The following is a 16,765-nucleotide window of genomic DNA, read 5'->3' as shown; positions in this document are numbered from 1 at the left end:
GCCTAATGCTATTTGTCAGGCTTTGTTTGACATGATGTACTATGCACTTTTTATTCTCAACTCTTATTCTTGTCTTAATTTTAAGTTACTGTTGTACTAAAAAAGATCTTTGGGATCTTATTGTACTAATTTTCTTTATAAAAATAAATGAAATGAAAAAATAAGAATAAAAATGCTTGAAAGATCTATTTATACGTATTTGTCACAAAAAACCAATTCAAAACATTAACTAACTTTCTTAGTATTTTAATATTTTTTCGAAATTTGCATCAATTTGATGAATGATGATGATTCAAATTAAATGCAACTTTATTCAAATGAAATGACCTTCTTTTTTGGATTACTTTGAATTAGCTGTTACGTGTTGCTCTCCCTTACGGTCAAGGCATGTTGAATACAGTGTTGCCGTTTCGGTCCAATTGGACCAAAATTGGTAGTTTCATTTCTTAAAATAAGGCTTTGGTAGGTTGGTTGGTTTGTTGTGATTTTCGAGGGGTTTTGGTAACTAGGCAAATCATATAATTTATTCATTTTATAAAAGTTCAAATATCTCTGTTTTCGGGAGTACATGTAAAGGATGATGTGAAAAGGAAAAGAGAAATGGGAAATGTCAAAATTATTCTTGAACCGAAGTTGAATGTTGCCGTGATTAGACTGTGCTCTAATCCATAGGGTTTGTTTAAGTTAAAAGAAAATAATTAGACAATTGTTATGCAAATGCCAAATTTTACATTTCGCTTAAGCGAGTGAGGGAGAGTATTTGTGTGTGTTTTTACGTAGAAATCAAAAACCAACAGACTACTACGTATGTAATGCTGTGCGTTGGGTAACAGCTTACACACGAATCTCATTTAATAGATTCCTTATGTGACAACTCTCAAGCAATGCCAAGTATGCATAACAGAGCCTTTAGTTTTAGCCAGACATGGTGCAAACGGCTCTTAATAGGTTAAGTTGATTTCCTCTTCCTTAATTTCAAAATGTTTAATACTTAATTTGAATAAAGTTTCATTTAATTTGAAAAAAGTTTAATTTGGTTTGAATAAAGTTTCATTGAATCTGAAAAAAGTTTCATTTAATTTGAATAAAGTTTCATTCAATCCGAAAAAGGTTTCATTTAATTTGAAAAAGGTTTCGCTTCATCTGAAAAAGGTTTCAATTAATTTGAAAAACCTCTCGCTTAACCTGACAAAGGTTTCAATTAATTTGAAAAAAGTTTCATTTAAACTGAAAATGCTATAATATCGCAACTCGTTGATTATGTCCATGAAAAGTTTAACATGCTCTTTTTTAATATAACAACTATATAATGCTTCTATGATGGTCTAATATACGTTCAAAATTCCTTTCTAGAAATTCTTCAATTTCATAACTTTTCATACTGTCCTATTTAAATATTCGCTAAAAAATAATAACTACTTCATTCAGCTTTAAATTTTAACTAAATTCTTTTATTTCATCATATCGCTATATATGTATAAGATATCGCTATATCGCTATATATATATATATATATCGCTATATATGAATATATATATATATAAGAAAACGTATATAAACTGAACCCATTTATCAATATTATTAAGTGTGTAGAAAGAAGGGTCTAAGAGAATAAATAATGGTTGAAAAAAATAATTGTTATAGATATGCAAGGATTCTATATTGCTAATAAATTTATAGCAAAGGAAATTAACATTTCAGCACTGATTGATTCACATATTGAAAAATTTATTATTCGTCCACCTTTTAGATATTCAAGATTAACATTGAAAGAAAGAATAACTGTTTAGGCCTCCGGCCTAAATATAGCGCACCACCCTAATGGGCGGTAATATAGACCGTATGCACATAGAGCGTTGTTCAAAAATTTTCTTAGATAGGACGTTTTCGAACTGGCTGCCGAGATAGGTCGATCTTCCACTCAGCCATCGATATGTAAATATGCATATGCGCGTGTATCTATACAAACTAAAGTTATATTCACTAATACGCATACGCGTCCAATTTACCCGCCGTTCAATAACTGATTTGAGGGGAAACTGAACGAAAAGTCATTGTTCGGCGGGTCAAACGGATCTAATATCAATTTACCATTGTCACATCCCTGAGGAATTCCAACAGATCACCAGCTATCACGCCACATCAAGGTAAAATCACCAAGACAATATTGTATTGTATTTTCACAGCCTATTGCAAATAAATTTGTTCGACTTATTATATATTTACTCAACACTAAAACCGAGTTGTTTTTTATTCCTTTTTATTCCTTTACGTCTGAGCACTCCACTCCGTGAGACGTGCTGGCGTAAATATTGGTCCTGCGATCCGTGGAAATAACCAAGTTTATCACACAGCGCAAAAAACTACATACAGTCCACAACATTACACACTGAGCTCTAAGAGGCGGTTCTTAATCCACCGCACAATCAGCGATCTTTGGGTTTCACCGCACACCTAATTGCCCCATCAGAGCATCGGTTGCAACAATCAGCTAACAAAGATTTACCAAACCACATTCGCCACTAAAGCGTCCACAACACTCAGGAGTTAACCAGTACTTGCCATTGGATCAAATATTCAGCCATTAGAAAGGTACGTGGTTGAATTTCAGTGCACTTTTATTATAAAAATTTGCAAATAAAAAATAATAAAAAGCCGCGCGTGAAGTTGTGAAACACAAAAAGAAAAGGAAATTTAGTGCACTTGAGAGTTTTTATAAAAACGGTAAAGTCATTGCATTTTCATTATACACATATGTATATAAATACGAGCGGGAAGTACGTCCATTTTAAACCACTCACAATGTTGTTAGTGTAAAATTGAGTTCGTCGACTTGAAGCACACACTAATATAATTTCTTATAAACTCATAATTGCAAAGCGCATATTTCTTATCAGCTTTCACAGTATATTCCACATTTATTCGTGTTGCTGACGGATTTTTCAGGATTTTTTTTATTTATTAATTTGGACTTCCCACAAATATCACTCAGTTCCATTATTGCAATCGATTTATGTTGTAGTTTTTAAAGCACAATCAAGCACTGACTTGCCCTTTTCTTTCACTTCCACAAGATTCACTTGCGCGTATTAAATGCACAAAGCACCACTGTTTTAACCGCCAATTAAACTTGAAATATTGTGGCGGCCGAAAATAATTAAATATTCATACGCTTATACACTGTTTTTACATTTCATCGAAAAGTTGGGTGGCAAGTGATTTCTCCTGTATAATTTGCGCGGTCACCGTCACACAACCACATATTCACATTGTAATTTTTATCTTACTTTGCACGTGCATATTTACAAAAATCCATAGAGCGTTTTTTCAAACGAAAGTCCACATATACATAAATTTGTACACACTATAATCCTTTGGCTGAAAATAAATAAAGTAGTTTTGATATAAATACGTACGTGGATACCAAAAACTAATATCGTATTATTGGGATAGTGGTAATATTTGCTAGCGTGGTAAAATATTTATTTTGGTGTGGCAATTCGGGTGAAAAAATTCAAACAGTTTTTGAGCATTAAATTTCGTTAGACATACATTAAATCTGCGATCAGATTTCTATCTGTGTGTTCTCCGTGGTAATACTTCTCTAACCCAACAAATCTGCGGTCAGATATTTATCAGTAATACCACGAACTATACAACTTTTTACCTCAAATTTACCGGGCTTTAACATCCAAAAATGGAAACTTTCATTCGATTGGCAGATGCCATAACCGAATTTGAGAGTGACTACAACAGTACGCCATTCAAAGATGAGAATAAGCATGCCCTTGCAATACAGCATGAGAGCCATGTGGAAGAAAACAAAATCAGCACATGAAGCCCTCATAAACACCGATCTGACAAGAGAGGATAGACTATCTGTAAAAGCCAAAAAAATAGTAGTTTTGGCTGCTATATGAAGTGCATGACTGCAATAGCGTCTGATTTAGAAAAGTTAGCGTAAATTGAGAAAGAAAACGAACATGTATCTGTTCGGGAGCACAACATTCATCTGCCTCCCTGTGACATAGATATCTTCAAAGGGGATTATCTTTCATGGCCATCATTCAGAGATATGTTTACGGCCATCTACATTCTCAATAAGCGCCTTACCCCTGTTGAGAAACTATTCCATCTAAATCAAAAAACTCAAGGTGAAGCTAAAGAAATCGTGCGAAGGTGTCCTTTGACTAACGAAGGCTTTTCAACAGCCTGGAAAAATTTAAGCGACCGATACGAGAATAAACATATTCTGGTCAATACGCAATTAAAAATTTTATTCAACTTAAATGCAGTTGAGAGCAAATGCGGTAGCTCTATTAAGAAACTGCAGCGGGACATAAATAATTGCATCTCGTCCCTTCAATGTCATCAGATTGACATTTCTAATTGGGATGCAATTATAACGTATTTATGCTCGACGAAACTACCAGAATGCACACTGGCTCTGTGGGAACAAACCATAGAGAACAAAACAGAGATCTCAAAATGGGAAGATATGGATAAATTCTTATCCAATCGGTTTCAAACATTAGAAACCGTTTCAGGGCTTAAGGGCAACAAAACATCTAAGACGCCTAAGCCCCAAAACACACGGCAAATGCCGGAAGCACCTCCAAAGTGACTTGGCGCTTTTCAAGCTAGTGTCGCCAAAAAACTGTGCACAATGTGTCAAAATAGCGAGCATAAGTTACGACACTGTGAAAGATACCGCAAGTTAACCCCTTCCGACAGAATTGAGTACGTCAAGAGCAATAAACGTTGTTTGAATTGCTTGTCAGTCGGACATACGGTAACAAGGTGCACCAGTCCCTTTAATTGTAGCGCGTGCCATTCAAGGCATCATACGTTGCTCCACCTACAACAAGCAGTTCAGCCAAAAGCAACAGATCGTAGGGGAACTCCGAACCCCTCAGGTGACGGCGCCTCAACTTCATGGCAGGCTCATTTAAGACGGGACTCTGGAAAAGAAAATACCGAAACAGTTAAAAATTTGAACTCTTGCTTTGCTAATACAAACAAAGGAGTGCTACTAGGAACTGCGCGCGTAAAAATACATTATAATGGTGTAAATTTCTCCGCCTGAGCACTGATAGATTCGGGATCTGAATGCTCTTTTATAACTGAAAGACTTAAACGCAGAATTAACCTGCCATCAAAACGCTTGCATGCTCAAGTCTCGGGCATCAATAATTCAATATCTGCGCAGGTAAAGGAAGCGTGCGCCATTCAATTGCGGTCGCCACAGACCCACTAATAAGCATAGATGCTGTTCTATTGGTTTTACCAAAATTAACAGAAGATCTGCCGACTTGCCAAGTAAGCGCAATGACTCGGCAAGCATTCCCAGACTTGGCCTTGGCGGACAAAAGATTCTTCATTAATGAACCAGTGGATCTCGTACTCGGAGGAGACATATACCCTCAGATCATTTTAGGCGGCATAAAAAAGAACGTTTTAAATACGCTTCTCGCCCAAGAGACCGTGTTCGGTTGGATTTTAACCGGTTGTGCGGAAGCATCGAATCCAACGAACAATATCTTATCATTTTACAATGAAGTCAACCTGGACAAACAGTTAACCGCTTTTTGGGAGTTGGAGGATATTCCTAAGAGAAAAGGTCTTAATGACGACGATACCTATTGCGAAGAACGGTCCAAGACTACAACCGAGAGGAATGCAGAAGGGAAATACATCGTGTCTTTACCCTTCAGAAAGGACTATCCGAACAACATTTCCTTAGGACCATCGGTGAAAGGCGCCTGCTCTTAGTTCTACTGGAACGAGACGTGTCTAGCGAAAAACCCTGTCCTGCAAACGGAATATAATCGGGTTTTGAGGGAATATGAGACATCAGGGCATATGTCTAAAATATCTGCTAACGTGCCAGCAGACTCAACTGACTGTTATTTCTTACCTCATCATGCTGTTTTGAAGGAAGAAAGCATCAGTACGAAGGTCAGAGTCGTATTCAACGCCTCATGCCCTACCGCCAATGGCGCGAGCTTAAATGACGTCCTCCTTCCCGGTCCAGTTCTTCAAGCCGATTTAACCATCCTGATCCTCCGTTGGAGACTGTTTAAATATGTAGTCAACAGCGACATCGAAAAGATATATCGGAAAATTCTGGGAAATAATAAACAAACAAAATACCAACGAATAGTATTTCGTACCACTCCACAGGAGCCAGTCAGTTTATACGAACTGAAAACGGCGACCTTTGGCATTAACTGTGCTCCTTACCTCGCTATAAGGACATTACATCAACTTGCTGACGATGTAGAGAGCTCTTATCCAATCGCAGCAAACATATTGCGAAAATGAATTTATGTGGACGACGTACTCGCCGGTGGACATAGCATCGATTCCGCGATAAGAGCTCGAGATGAAATCTCACAAGTATTGCAGTCATCTGGTTTCCCACTGCGAAAACGGACTTCGAACCGCAGTCAAATTTTAAAAGGAATACCAAAACCTCACTTGCTCAGCGAAGACTTTCTGCAGTTCGAAGATACCAGCACAGTAAAGGATCTTGGTATCAGGTGGAATGCCCACTAAGATCATTTCTACTTCGCAGCAAAATCCATAGAAAGTCGAGACGTTTTTACGAAAAGGGCGATCTTCTCAGCGATCGCCAAACTATTCGACCCACTTGGTTGGCTGGCACCAGTCATAATCGTTGCCAAAATCGTAATGCAGAACATTTGGGTAGAAGGAACAGATTGGGATGAAACTGTGTCCTCAAATACAATGGATCGTTGGCAAGCATTTGTGAATGATTATACCGAGATCAATAACATCCTCATACCAAGATGGGTATATTTCTCACTGTCTGACGACGTTGAATTACATGGGTTTTGTGATGCATCGGAAAAAGCGTATGCGGCTACCGGTTTTCTGAGAGTTAGGACTGATGACAAAGTCTTCGTCAATCTACTCATAGCGAAAACAAGAGTAGCCCCAGTTAAAACAATATATTTGCCCGGATTGGAATTATGTGGCGCAGTTCTGCTTGCAGAAACAATGGAAGCAGTCATCGATAACCTCAATTTCGGCCATTTAAAGGTTAATCTCTGGACAGATTCAACGATAGTGTTAGCGTGGATACGAAAACCTCCGTGCTCGTGGTCAACATTTTTTGCTCACAGAATAACCAAAATAGTAGAGAAGGCAGGAAGCAAATATTTGCGTCACATGGACTCGGCATCCAACCCGGCAGATCCGCATAGCAGGGGACTGACGGCCAACGAACTGGTCAACAACTTCTTGTGGTGGCAGTGTCCTTCTTGGTTACAAGAAGACAATTCAAAATGGCCAGCACAAGAATCGGACTACGACACAACCATTGAAGAAAAAAGGGTGCATGTTCATGCAATAACAAAGGTAAACGACTGTAACGACATTCTTGGTCGATTTTCTGATTTTTCACGGGCTTTGAGAGTTATATCTTACATGGTTAGATTTTCTCAAAGAATACATCCAAAAACAAATTCTTCATTTAAGGCGGAGTCTTGCTTAATTTTGGCCGACGAAATTAAGGCAGAGAAAAAACGCTTGATAAAAGTTTGCCACAAGCAATATTTCAATGAAGAATATACACGGTTAAAATCTGGATAAAACATCGACAGAAAAAGTGAAGTCCTGCCTCTTAGCCCTTTCATTGACAAAGACGACATTATAAGGGCGGGTGGTCATCATGGCGCATATCGCGACTTGTCCTACAATGAACGCCATCCTATCATTCTTCCCTATAGTTGCAGGTTGTCCCGTCCCTGCGTCCAGTTTGTCCATCAAGTCTCCTTACACGGAGAAAATCAGCTGATGTTGCGCCTCATCCGAGCGCAGTATTGGATCCCGAGGGTGAAAAACTTGGTACGGTCCGTCATACACAATTGTAAGACCTGTACGATCCACAAGAAAAGATCGCAAACCCAACTTATGGGAATCCTTCCAGAAGAACGCACCACTTTTTCGCGAGCGTTCACAAATACTGGTGTGGATTTTGCCGGACCTTTCGACTTCAAGTCCTACCGGGGCAGAGGATGTCGCATCTCAAAACGATACGTTTGTTTGTTTGTCTGCTTCTCGACAAAGGCTATACACCTCGAAGCCACCAGTGACCTGAGCACCGCTTCCTTTCTAGCAGCGTTCGCGAGATTCATTGCTAGACGGGGATGTCCAAATGTTTACTCCGACAATGGAACTAACTTTGTCGGAGCATCTCCATCTCTAAAAACCGAATTTAAAGCGTTCTTAGCTGACACTCGCAAAAGTACCCTATCTAAATACAACCATCAAGCTCTAAACTGGCATTTCATACCCGCTGCAGCTCCTCACATAGGGGGTTTGTGGGAAAGCATTTTAACTCATTTTAAAAAGTCGCATCCGAGCATAAATATACGTTTGAAGAGTTCAGCACTCTTTTATGCCGAATTGAGTCTTGCCTCAATTCGCGGACATTAAGTCCCTCTTCAAACGAACCCTCAGCCCTGAAGCCGCTCACTCCAGGACACTTTCTGATTGGTGGACATCGGCCTCGTTCTAGAATTTTCAGAATGACATTTTTTGCCATTCAGGAAATAGAAAAGGTGTGGTGCGAAACCACAGAACTCCACAGGCAAACACCGATGGCCTACCAACTGTCATTTTGACAAGCCATATGATTGCAAGTTTTTGTGTGTGGGCACTTTGATGTCTTGAAATAAGCATTTGCATGACGCCACCAGACAACATACTCTCAATTTCGGTGTTTAAAAACATTTAAATCTTTAAAAAACTTGCTGAATAATTTCCTAAAACGTAATCATAAATAATCCAATAGGGAACAGATTTTTATTTTGATTTAATATCGCAATTTCATCGATGTTATGACCAGCACGCTTTCTTTCAAATGAAAATATGGCTGTCAAACTATCAAATTGCCTGCAATAGATGTCAAGCAATAAGCGCTGACATAAATGTCAATTAAAAGTCTCCGCCTAAAGCCGCAACCACATACTCCTCAACGCCATCTATTGCTCGCGTATGGAGATACGATCATTCGCATGGAAACATTCATATTAAAATGGGAACTTGTTTTTCAATGTGTTGATTGCAACTTACATTAAAGTCCCATTCCACATACTACGTTTTATTCGGAGTGAACTGGTTTCCGTTTTAAACCAAGACAGCATTCATTTTCGGGGGCGGGCCACGCTACCGAAAAACATCGCTAACGTCAATTTACGATATTAGAGAGAGTCGATGCGAAATTGATCTCCAAAATTAAAACGATTCCGAATCAACTCATCGCACTAATTTCCCATATGGACACCTTACACAAATAAATTCAGCACATTTTCTCCCGTACATACACATTACGATACTCTCATATGTGCTACACACATACGATTAACCTGACAAGGGCGAGCAGGGTTAGGACTAATGCTAGCCTACACCGTAGTAAAGGACGCGAAAAGTCGTACCAAATTAAAATACTGTTTACAAATATAGTTGCTAGAACATAAATGAATGCATATCCAATTATTCAAAAAATTATCGTGATTCTTCGCTTCATGTTTTGGCTTTTTTTGGCAAAATACATACCTAATAAGAGTTAATTTTCTCGAAAAATTTGCTAAATATACTACGAACGTAGGCGTTCTAACCCTGCCGGGGAGATACAAAGGCAACAGTGCCATCTACCGGTTACCTGAATAAGCTGCAACGCCAATAATTCCACAATCAAAGGAACTCTCCAAATTTATATAAATAATGCCACAACCACACGCAGCCAATATTATACAAATATAATTAAAATAAAAAAGTCCTCAACTAGTAAAATAGCTATGGAACCTCCACTTACCACCCAACTATGACTGTTCAGAAATGAACGTTGCCCATTCAAAGTGGCTCACACTGCACACTGAATGACCCGATTCACGGTATTACGCACAAACACTGAGATGCACTCTGAAGAATTCGCGATCGCTTGCCGATTATGCAACAAAAACCATGGGGTGCGACTCTGCCCAATTTACCGCAGCAAGTCGGCAGAAGGAAGGCTACGAGAAGTGCTCATACACCGCTACTGCCCGAATTGCCTCGTCACCATCCCACCGCTTGGAGATCTGCAGCAGCACTGACCGATGCCACAGATGTCGCGAGAAATACCATACTTCTCTGCATATCGAAACCGGTGACGATCGTAGAAAGGTAGCTCGTAGTCAGACCGACGAAGACGACAGCTCGCAGGGTGCATTGTCGATTCACGCCACCGAGCAGACAAAATCATGGGCTCAACAGGTGGAAGAAGCAGAAAGAGAGCAAAACGAAATAATAGCCGAGTCGATCGTCGACGACGTAATGGTTCCCTCTGAAGAGACTGGCAGCTCGAAAATTCGTACTTTCCGACAACCACCACAGAAAGACTGGCGAAGGCGCGGCTTGGAAACCAGTTCTTTCCGACCGCCCAGGTAGATCGGCTCCGGACCTAGTCCGTTCGGACAACCTGCCCAACCCCAAATACTACGGACAGGCGGCTCGGAAACCTTCCAACCACCCCGACGGTTTAATGGTCAGCGACGTGGCGGCGCGGAAACCCGTTCTTTCCGCTCGTCTCGGCGCGGGCAAAGTAGATCAGTGCCATATCATCGGAACCAACGACTACGAGGAGAGGACAGATCAGCGCTCGTTCTTCCGGACACACGACTGACTGGTTTTAGAACGGGCCGACTAGCCGGCACAACAGGGGCATTAATAACGCGTTCGTTCGAACCGATTGTACCGACAGCGATCGTGCGGATAGAGTAGGGTGGCGGCCTCCGCCCCGTTCGAGCTCTAATAGACTCTTGCGTGCCTAACAGCATTATAGACGCAGATTTGGCCCGTGATCTGCAATTAGAACGAAGCCGCTCAGGGCGACAAAAAAGGTGTTCGCTCGTCCTACGAGGGAAGTATGGCGCTACCGAGAGAATAACGACTCAAGCAATAATAATAGCGCGACACAACCGACTCAGTCCGCCGTCGAGTATTGCTCCCACGGTTGGCCGAACCCTATTTCTATAAGACCTCACCAATCCGGTTGACTTTGGATGTCGATGTTTACGCTCAAATAATGATGAGTGGCACCCCTCCATCTACGATTAGTGGGCTATTGGCCCAACCCACTGTCTTCGGCTTAATTATGTCCGGAGCTCTTCAAAAATAATAAATTACACCCAAATGGCATGCCTACGCCTCTGTTTATAAATTCATGGTTTCATGGAAGTAAAGTGCATTGAAATTTAAAACCACGTCTTTTTAATTAATCCTTCTCTATTTTATTGGCAGTTTAGGGACGGCGGTGAAACAATGGACGTGGCGGACGAGGACCGTAGTGCAACCTGGCACATTGTTAGATTAAGTTATATAATAACAATAGAGTGGTTATATAAATATCATCATGGATTGCATTGGAATGACGGAGTTTCAACTAAAAAAAAAATATTTAAATGAATTTGTTAAAAAAGAGGAAAATCCTTATGTATATGTGAAAGGATTTGAGAAATCATGATGGATACAAGAGCTGATTGGAGAAGAAATTCTCATATATAACCATCGCATACGAATAACCGCAACCGTCGCCATACGAATGTTAGTTAGGTGCTGGGTTCTCTGCCAGCCAAAAGTAGTGAAAAATCTGCTGAAACCGCGGATTCGTAAGGAAAACATATAGCTGCACTCCTCTAATATTTCCCACGTCACATTAACATTATTAATAAATATATTTTTACATACATATGTGGTTGCTTAGTTTCTTATTATTAGAATTACTCATTTGCATATAGATGTTTTCAAAAGTTGCAAAATTTTCATAAAAAAGTTAAGCGATTTTAACAATATTATAATCAAAATAAATGTTATCGATTTACCTTTCTCTTGATGTTTATTAACACTTGCAAATCATTTATAGTGGTTCACAAAAATTCAGTTTTATTACAACTTTTCAAAATTTGACGACTTTTTCACTGCTTACGTGTAGATGTTTCCAAAAGTTGCAAAATTTCTATAAAAAGGTTAAGCGATTATAACAATAATATAATCAAAAGAAAGGTAAATCGATATTTCTAGCTGGAAGTAAGACTTAAAAATTTTCCCAGAATATAAAAAGATTTATTCCTTGAATAGGATCAGTTAATAGAGTCGCACCAAATTATCCGCATATATTTAGCATCGACATCGACATCCAGATTCTTTATTAATTTCAGATGAATTCCTTTTTATAGTTTAATTTTTTTCATTCGAACATTCCTGTATTGTTTTGTTCCTTTGTGGCATTATTGTTTTCTGTTCAAATTTATTAGGTGAAATCGCAAAAAGTTTCTATTTTGCATTATAATATGAAATTATTCAACAAAAAGTTATACGTAGCTTTCCCTGGTGTTTGTGTTAAATGTATATGAATTTCTTACCTTCTTTTTTCTTAACAGCCATGTGAAAATTGACCACCGTATACTACTGTTTATTTTAGTGAATCGGGTAAACTGTTTCGGGCTCTTATGCATATTTATGTATGTATATAAGTATGTACATATTTGATACATATTCTCCCACACACATGTGTAGGTACAAAATATTGCATAGCAAACAAATTAATTTAACTATTCACGTTTGTTGTGTTCGTGTTTATATTTCTGAATTAAGCAGTTTTTGGATTAGTAACATATTTTTTGTAAAGCTGATGCCAGATGAGACTTTGTGGCTTTGCGTGACATTTACAACTTTGTCAGCAAAGCGCCAGACGTAAAAGGTATGCCACAATGAACGCCAAGAAAACAATTGTGTTCTGCTTTTTTACTCATCAAAATTGCTGTGGATTTTATATATTTAGCTCTCAAAATATCAGCAATGTAATTTAATTTTATGTTTTTGCATGAAAACTTGAATTTGGACAAAACAAAATAAATATTAAACCGGCTGATTGTCAACGCGCGCAAAAAGGTGGGAGTTGGCCATCTTTTTGTTTCGCGCTGCAGCATGCTTTGTGCATTTTCATACAATTCATCTCATCTGTCAAAGCGAATCTGTCACGCAAAGCGAAGAAAGCGTTTTACCTGGCATGAGCTTAATGTTTTTATAGGGGAGTATATGAAAAAAGTGGAATCGGTCGGAGTAATTTCTTTAGATTAAATATTTTGGTGCTACTTAGATGTCGGATAAACTCAACTGGGATAAGATTTAACTCAAAAGCCGTTGTCCATTCCGTCGTTATAATAAACTGATTTGAAGAAAAATTTAAATTTTCTCTGGAAGAATTCAGAAGATATATTGATTATCATTACTTTGCCGTATGACTTCGTAACTTTTCTAACTAAGTCCAAAAGCCATCCTACAGTGAACACTTTAATTGCAAATAAGAATTTGTTTTGACATAGAAATTTGCTAAGACCGCGAAATCTCAGAAAGGTATTTCGTAGGAGCAATTTTCTAAGAAAAATCTTATATTATTATACATCTAAATGGGTTTATTTTGTCAATTGTAACCATAAAAACAGGAATACATCTTTTAATATTCTGGGAAATTATTAAGTTTTACGTCCAGCTAGAGCAAAACCTTATTCCATTTACATACATACATACGTACATATATCAAACATAAATGAAAATTCCAAAACACTTATCCGTGATAATGCCAATATCAGACCAGGTGCAGATCAAAAACAGACATTAAGACATAAAAAAGAAAAATGGTACACGAAATGCATAATACAATTTAAAAATATATTGTTAAAATAAGAATAAAAATGATAAATAGATATGAGGCAGATGATAGCAGATTGCTAGTAATTTCATAGCTGATACAAAGCAGATCATTACCAGATAATTAAAATTAAAAAAATTTCACAAAATCGAATCAAAATTTTTTTCATAAAAAACTTATTGTCGCAGATCTGTCCAAAATGGAAACAGTTCAAAAAAGAAAAAAATATCCAATAATATAGTTTTAAAATTTTTTTTCTCATAAGAAACTTATTGTCCCAGAACTGTCGAAAATGGAACTACTTCAGGAGGGAAATTCTGTAACTAGTTAGCGACAATTTTCGGATCGCTATCGCTAAAGTTCTGCTGAGGTGGCAATTTCCACTTCGTAGGAAATCGCCATGTAATAAATAATATAAAAAAAAAAAAACTTTTTAATATACAACGCTTTTATAAATGGACTAAAAAGTAGAAAATAATATTTCTCAGTCCCATAGAATTTGTTTTGATAACTTTTGATTTTGAAATTTTAGCAAAAGTCATTATAAACAATCTATGAAATTGAAAATGAAAAACGTGGAGCGCATGCAATACAAAGCATTCGATTTAATTGACAATAGTCAAACTACATAACGTAGACCTAAAATTTCTACAGCGAAAGTAGAACTTTGAAATCGATTTTAAGCGGTCGTTATTCATATACCCACATACATACATACATATATTACTTTTCATATCAATTCAAGTGTATTACATGCGCCCCACGCTTTTCATTTTCAATTTCATAGATTGTTTATAATGACTTTTGCTAAAATTTCAAAATCAAAAGTTATCAAAACAAATTCTATGGGACTGAGAACTATTATTTTCTACTTTTTAGTCCATTTATAAAAGCGTTGTATATTAAAAAGTTTTTTTTATATTATTTATTTTCTACTTTTTAGTCCTGTCTGAATAAAATTTTGCAATAGATATTAAAATAATTCAACGATATTAATAGAAAGGTGCACACACATGCATTTACATATGTATGTACATACAAACGAGCACCAATTAATTTTATTTAAAGAAATGGCGTGTCGTCTATTTCCGCTGTAGCAAACGTAGTACATAGGGCGACATCTAGATGTCATCTACCTCACCCTATTCACTACAGATGTCGCCCTATGCACTATGCTTTTTTATAGGAACTTTTCAAAGCAAAGGTTTTATGGTGTCGGACACACAACATTGAAAGTTTATGGATCCACAACATTGAAAGTTTCTGGACACACAACATTGCAAGTTGATAAAAGCGTTGTAAAAAGAGACAGTTGAAAGCATTGCGTTGGGATAGATCGAGAACCAGTTCCGCCTCTTAAAGAGCTAGTTCTGCGCTTGTTCTGAAATAGCGCGATTTACTGCGCCCACGGTAAAATCTCTTTCAAGCTTTGTATACATTATATGTTACCTGCCAAACCCGATCTTAGGACAAACTAGTTTTTCCTAGGCTAAACTAGTTGTACCTAGATCCAATATATCCGTCCAATGCGGAAACAAGGCCGAAGGCCGCCTACGCGAAAAGGTGTTCTGCGCAAAAATACTGTGGCTCCTTATCTAGTCTAGCCTAGGCAAAATTAGTTTGTCTTTAAATCGGGTTTGGCCGGTAACATATGCATACATTGTATACTGAATTAGACTCATCGCAGTAAAAGCTCAAACTGTAGTTTCCTTTGAAATTCTGTATATCAGCCTCTTAAATGGGTTTGCACCTTAATTTGACTTTCTGAGCTGCACTTATCGCACGTTCGAAAAATAAATGTTGGGTATTTTCCTATCTTCAGGAGCAATGTACTATACATATACCGCTTTGCCGACCTACTATACATATACCGCTTGGCCGACCCATCAAGTCAGCGAACCCCGGGCAGTTTAATTGAACTAAAGAAAGCCACCCCTATTGCGAGTGTCGACTAGTAGTAGATAAACGACTATTATTCGATTATCGCTTTTCCATGGTATTGTGAATGTCGATTTCTAGTTCAACAAGCGACCGTAAACTATTCACACTCACTTATTGTACGAGAAAACGACTTTGAAAATACCGCGGATAACACTGGATCATAAATTTTAGTTTGGTTTTTTTTTCCAGGCGCCTTTATCCAATTTCTATGTAGAATTGCCCGGTGATTCCGAAAATCGAGTTAATTTATTTTCTATGGATACGTTTTCCAGATTACAGTGAGCTCGCGATAATATGAACTAATCAAAACCAAGCCTGTTAATTTTTGCGAGATTGTTCATATTTACGAAAGGCTCAAGAATTAAAAAAACAACAAGTTTCATTAATTAAAAAAAAAAGTTTTTTATTTAAAACTTTAAAAGAAACTTGTATTCGTTTTGTTTGTTACACAAATAAGCAAACCGCATATGCAAGGGAACTTCGGGTATTGTGGTATAGGTATTTTTTTAGATATGTAGGAAATTTACGAGCTTTATTGTTACTATTATTTATTATACGAGAACAGTGAAACTAAGTTATAAAATATTTTTCAGTGAAATACTACTTGTATTCAAAAATAACAAAGTTATTGAAAAAAATTTAAAAGAAACCAAAAAATACCTACTTCAAAAATTGGAGGGTAATAGTATATATGGTTAGGATAATGTGATACTGTACCACATTACGATAACGCAGCTCTTATTATCTATATCATTTTGTCTTGGGTCCACTTTCGGATTTCCCCTATTTTTTGCATCTAGAATAATCGTGGTGTTCAAGTAATTAAAAATTACCTATGGAGGGTATTGTAATACCTTAACAGACCTCTTGTCTACCACAATAACCGATTTTCAAAATTTCCAAACAAACTTATACAAAACATAAACTTTCTATTAGCCGAGACTTGATAAACGAAATACAAAACTTACTTTGCAATATTAAAATTTTTTTTCTAAAGCAAGTTTTTTTTTAACAAATAAAGTTGATTTCATGCAGTTAAAAAAACTTTAAAATCTTAGAGCACATGGTTAAGGCATATTTAACAATAAGAAAACCGAACATGAA

At 37.4% G+C, this 16,765-nt stretch overlaps 1 protein-coding gene across 1 annotated transcript in view; it reads left to right on the top strand.

Moving 5' to 3' along the window:
* The window catches only part of LOC118749182, a 473,359-nt gene that overhangs the window by 88,420 nt on the left and 368,174 nt on the right, over window positions 1–16,765 (top strand). The gene's annotated exons all lie outside the window — the stretch shown is intronic.

The sequence above is a fragment of the Rhagoletis pomonella genome, unplaced genomic scaffold, assembly GCF_013731165.1.
Source record: "Rhagoletis pomonella isolate Grant_MI unplaced genomic scaffold, Rhpom_1.0 Rhpom_scaffold_00014, whole genome shotgun sequence".
NCBI classification, from domain to species: domain Eukaryota; kingdom Metazoa; phylum Arthropoda; class Insecta; order Diptera; family Tephritidae; genus Rhagoletis; species Rhagoletis pomonella.
The sequence above is the reverse complement of the archived record's forward strand: the minus strand, read 5'-3'. Positions and strand labels throughout refer to the sequence as shown.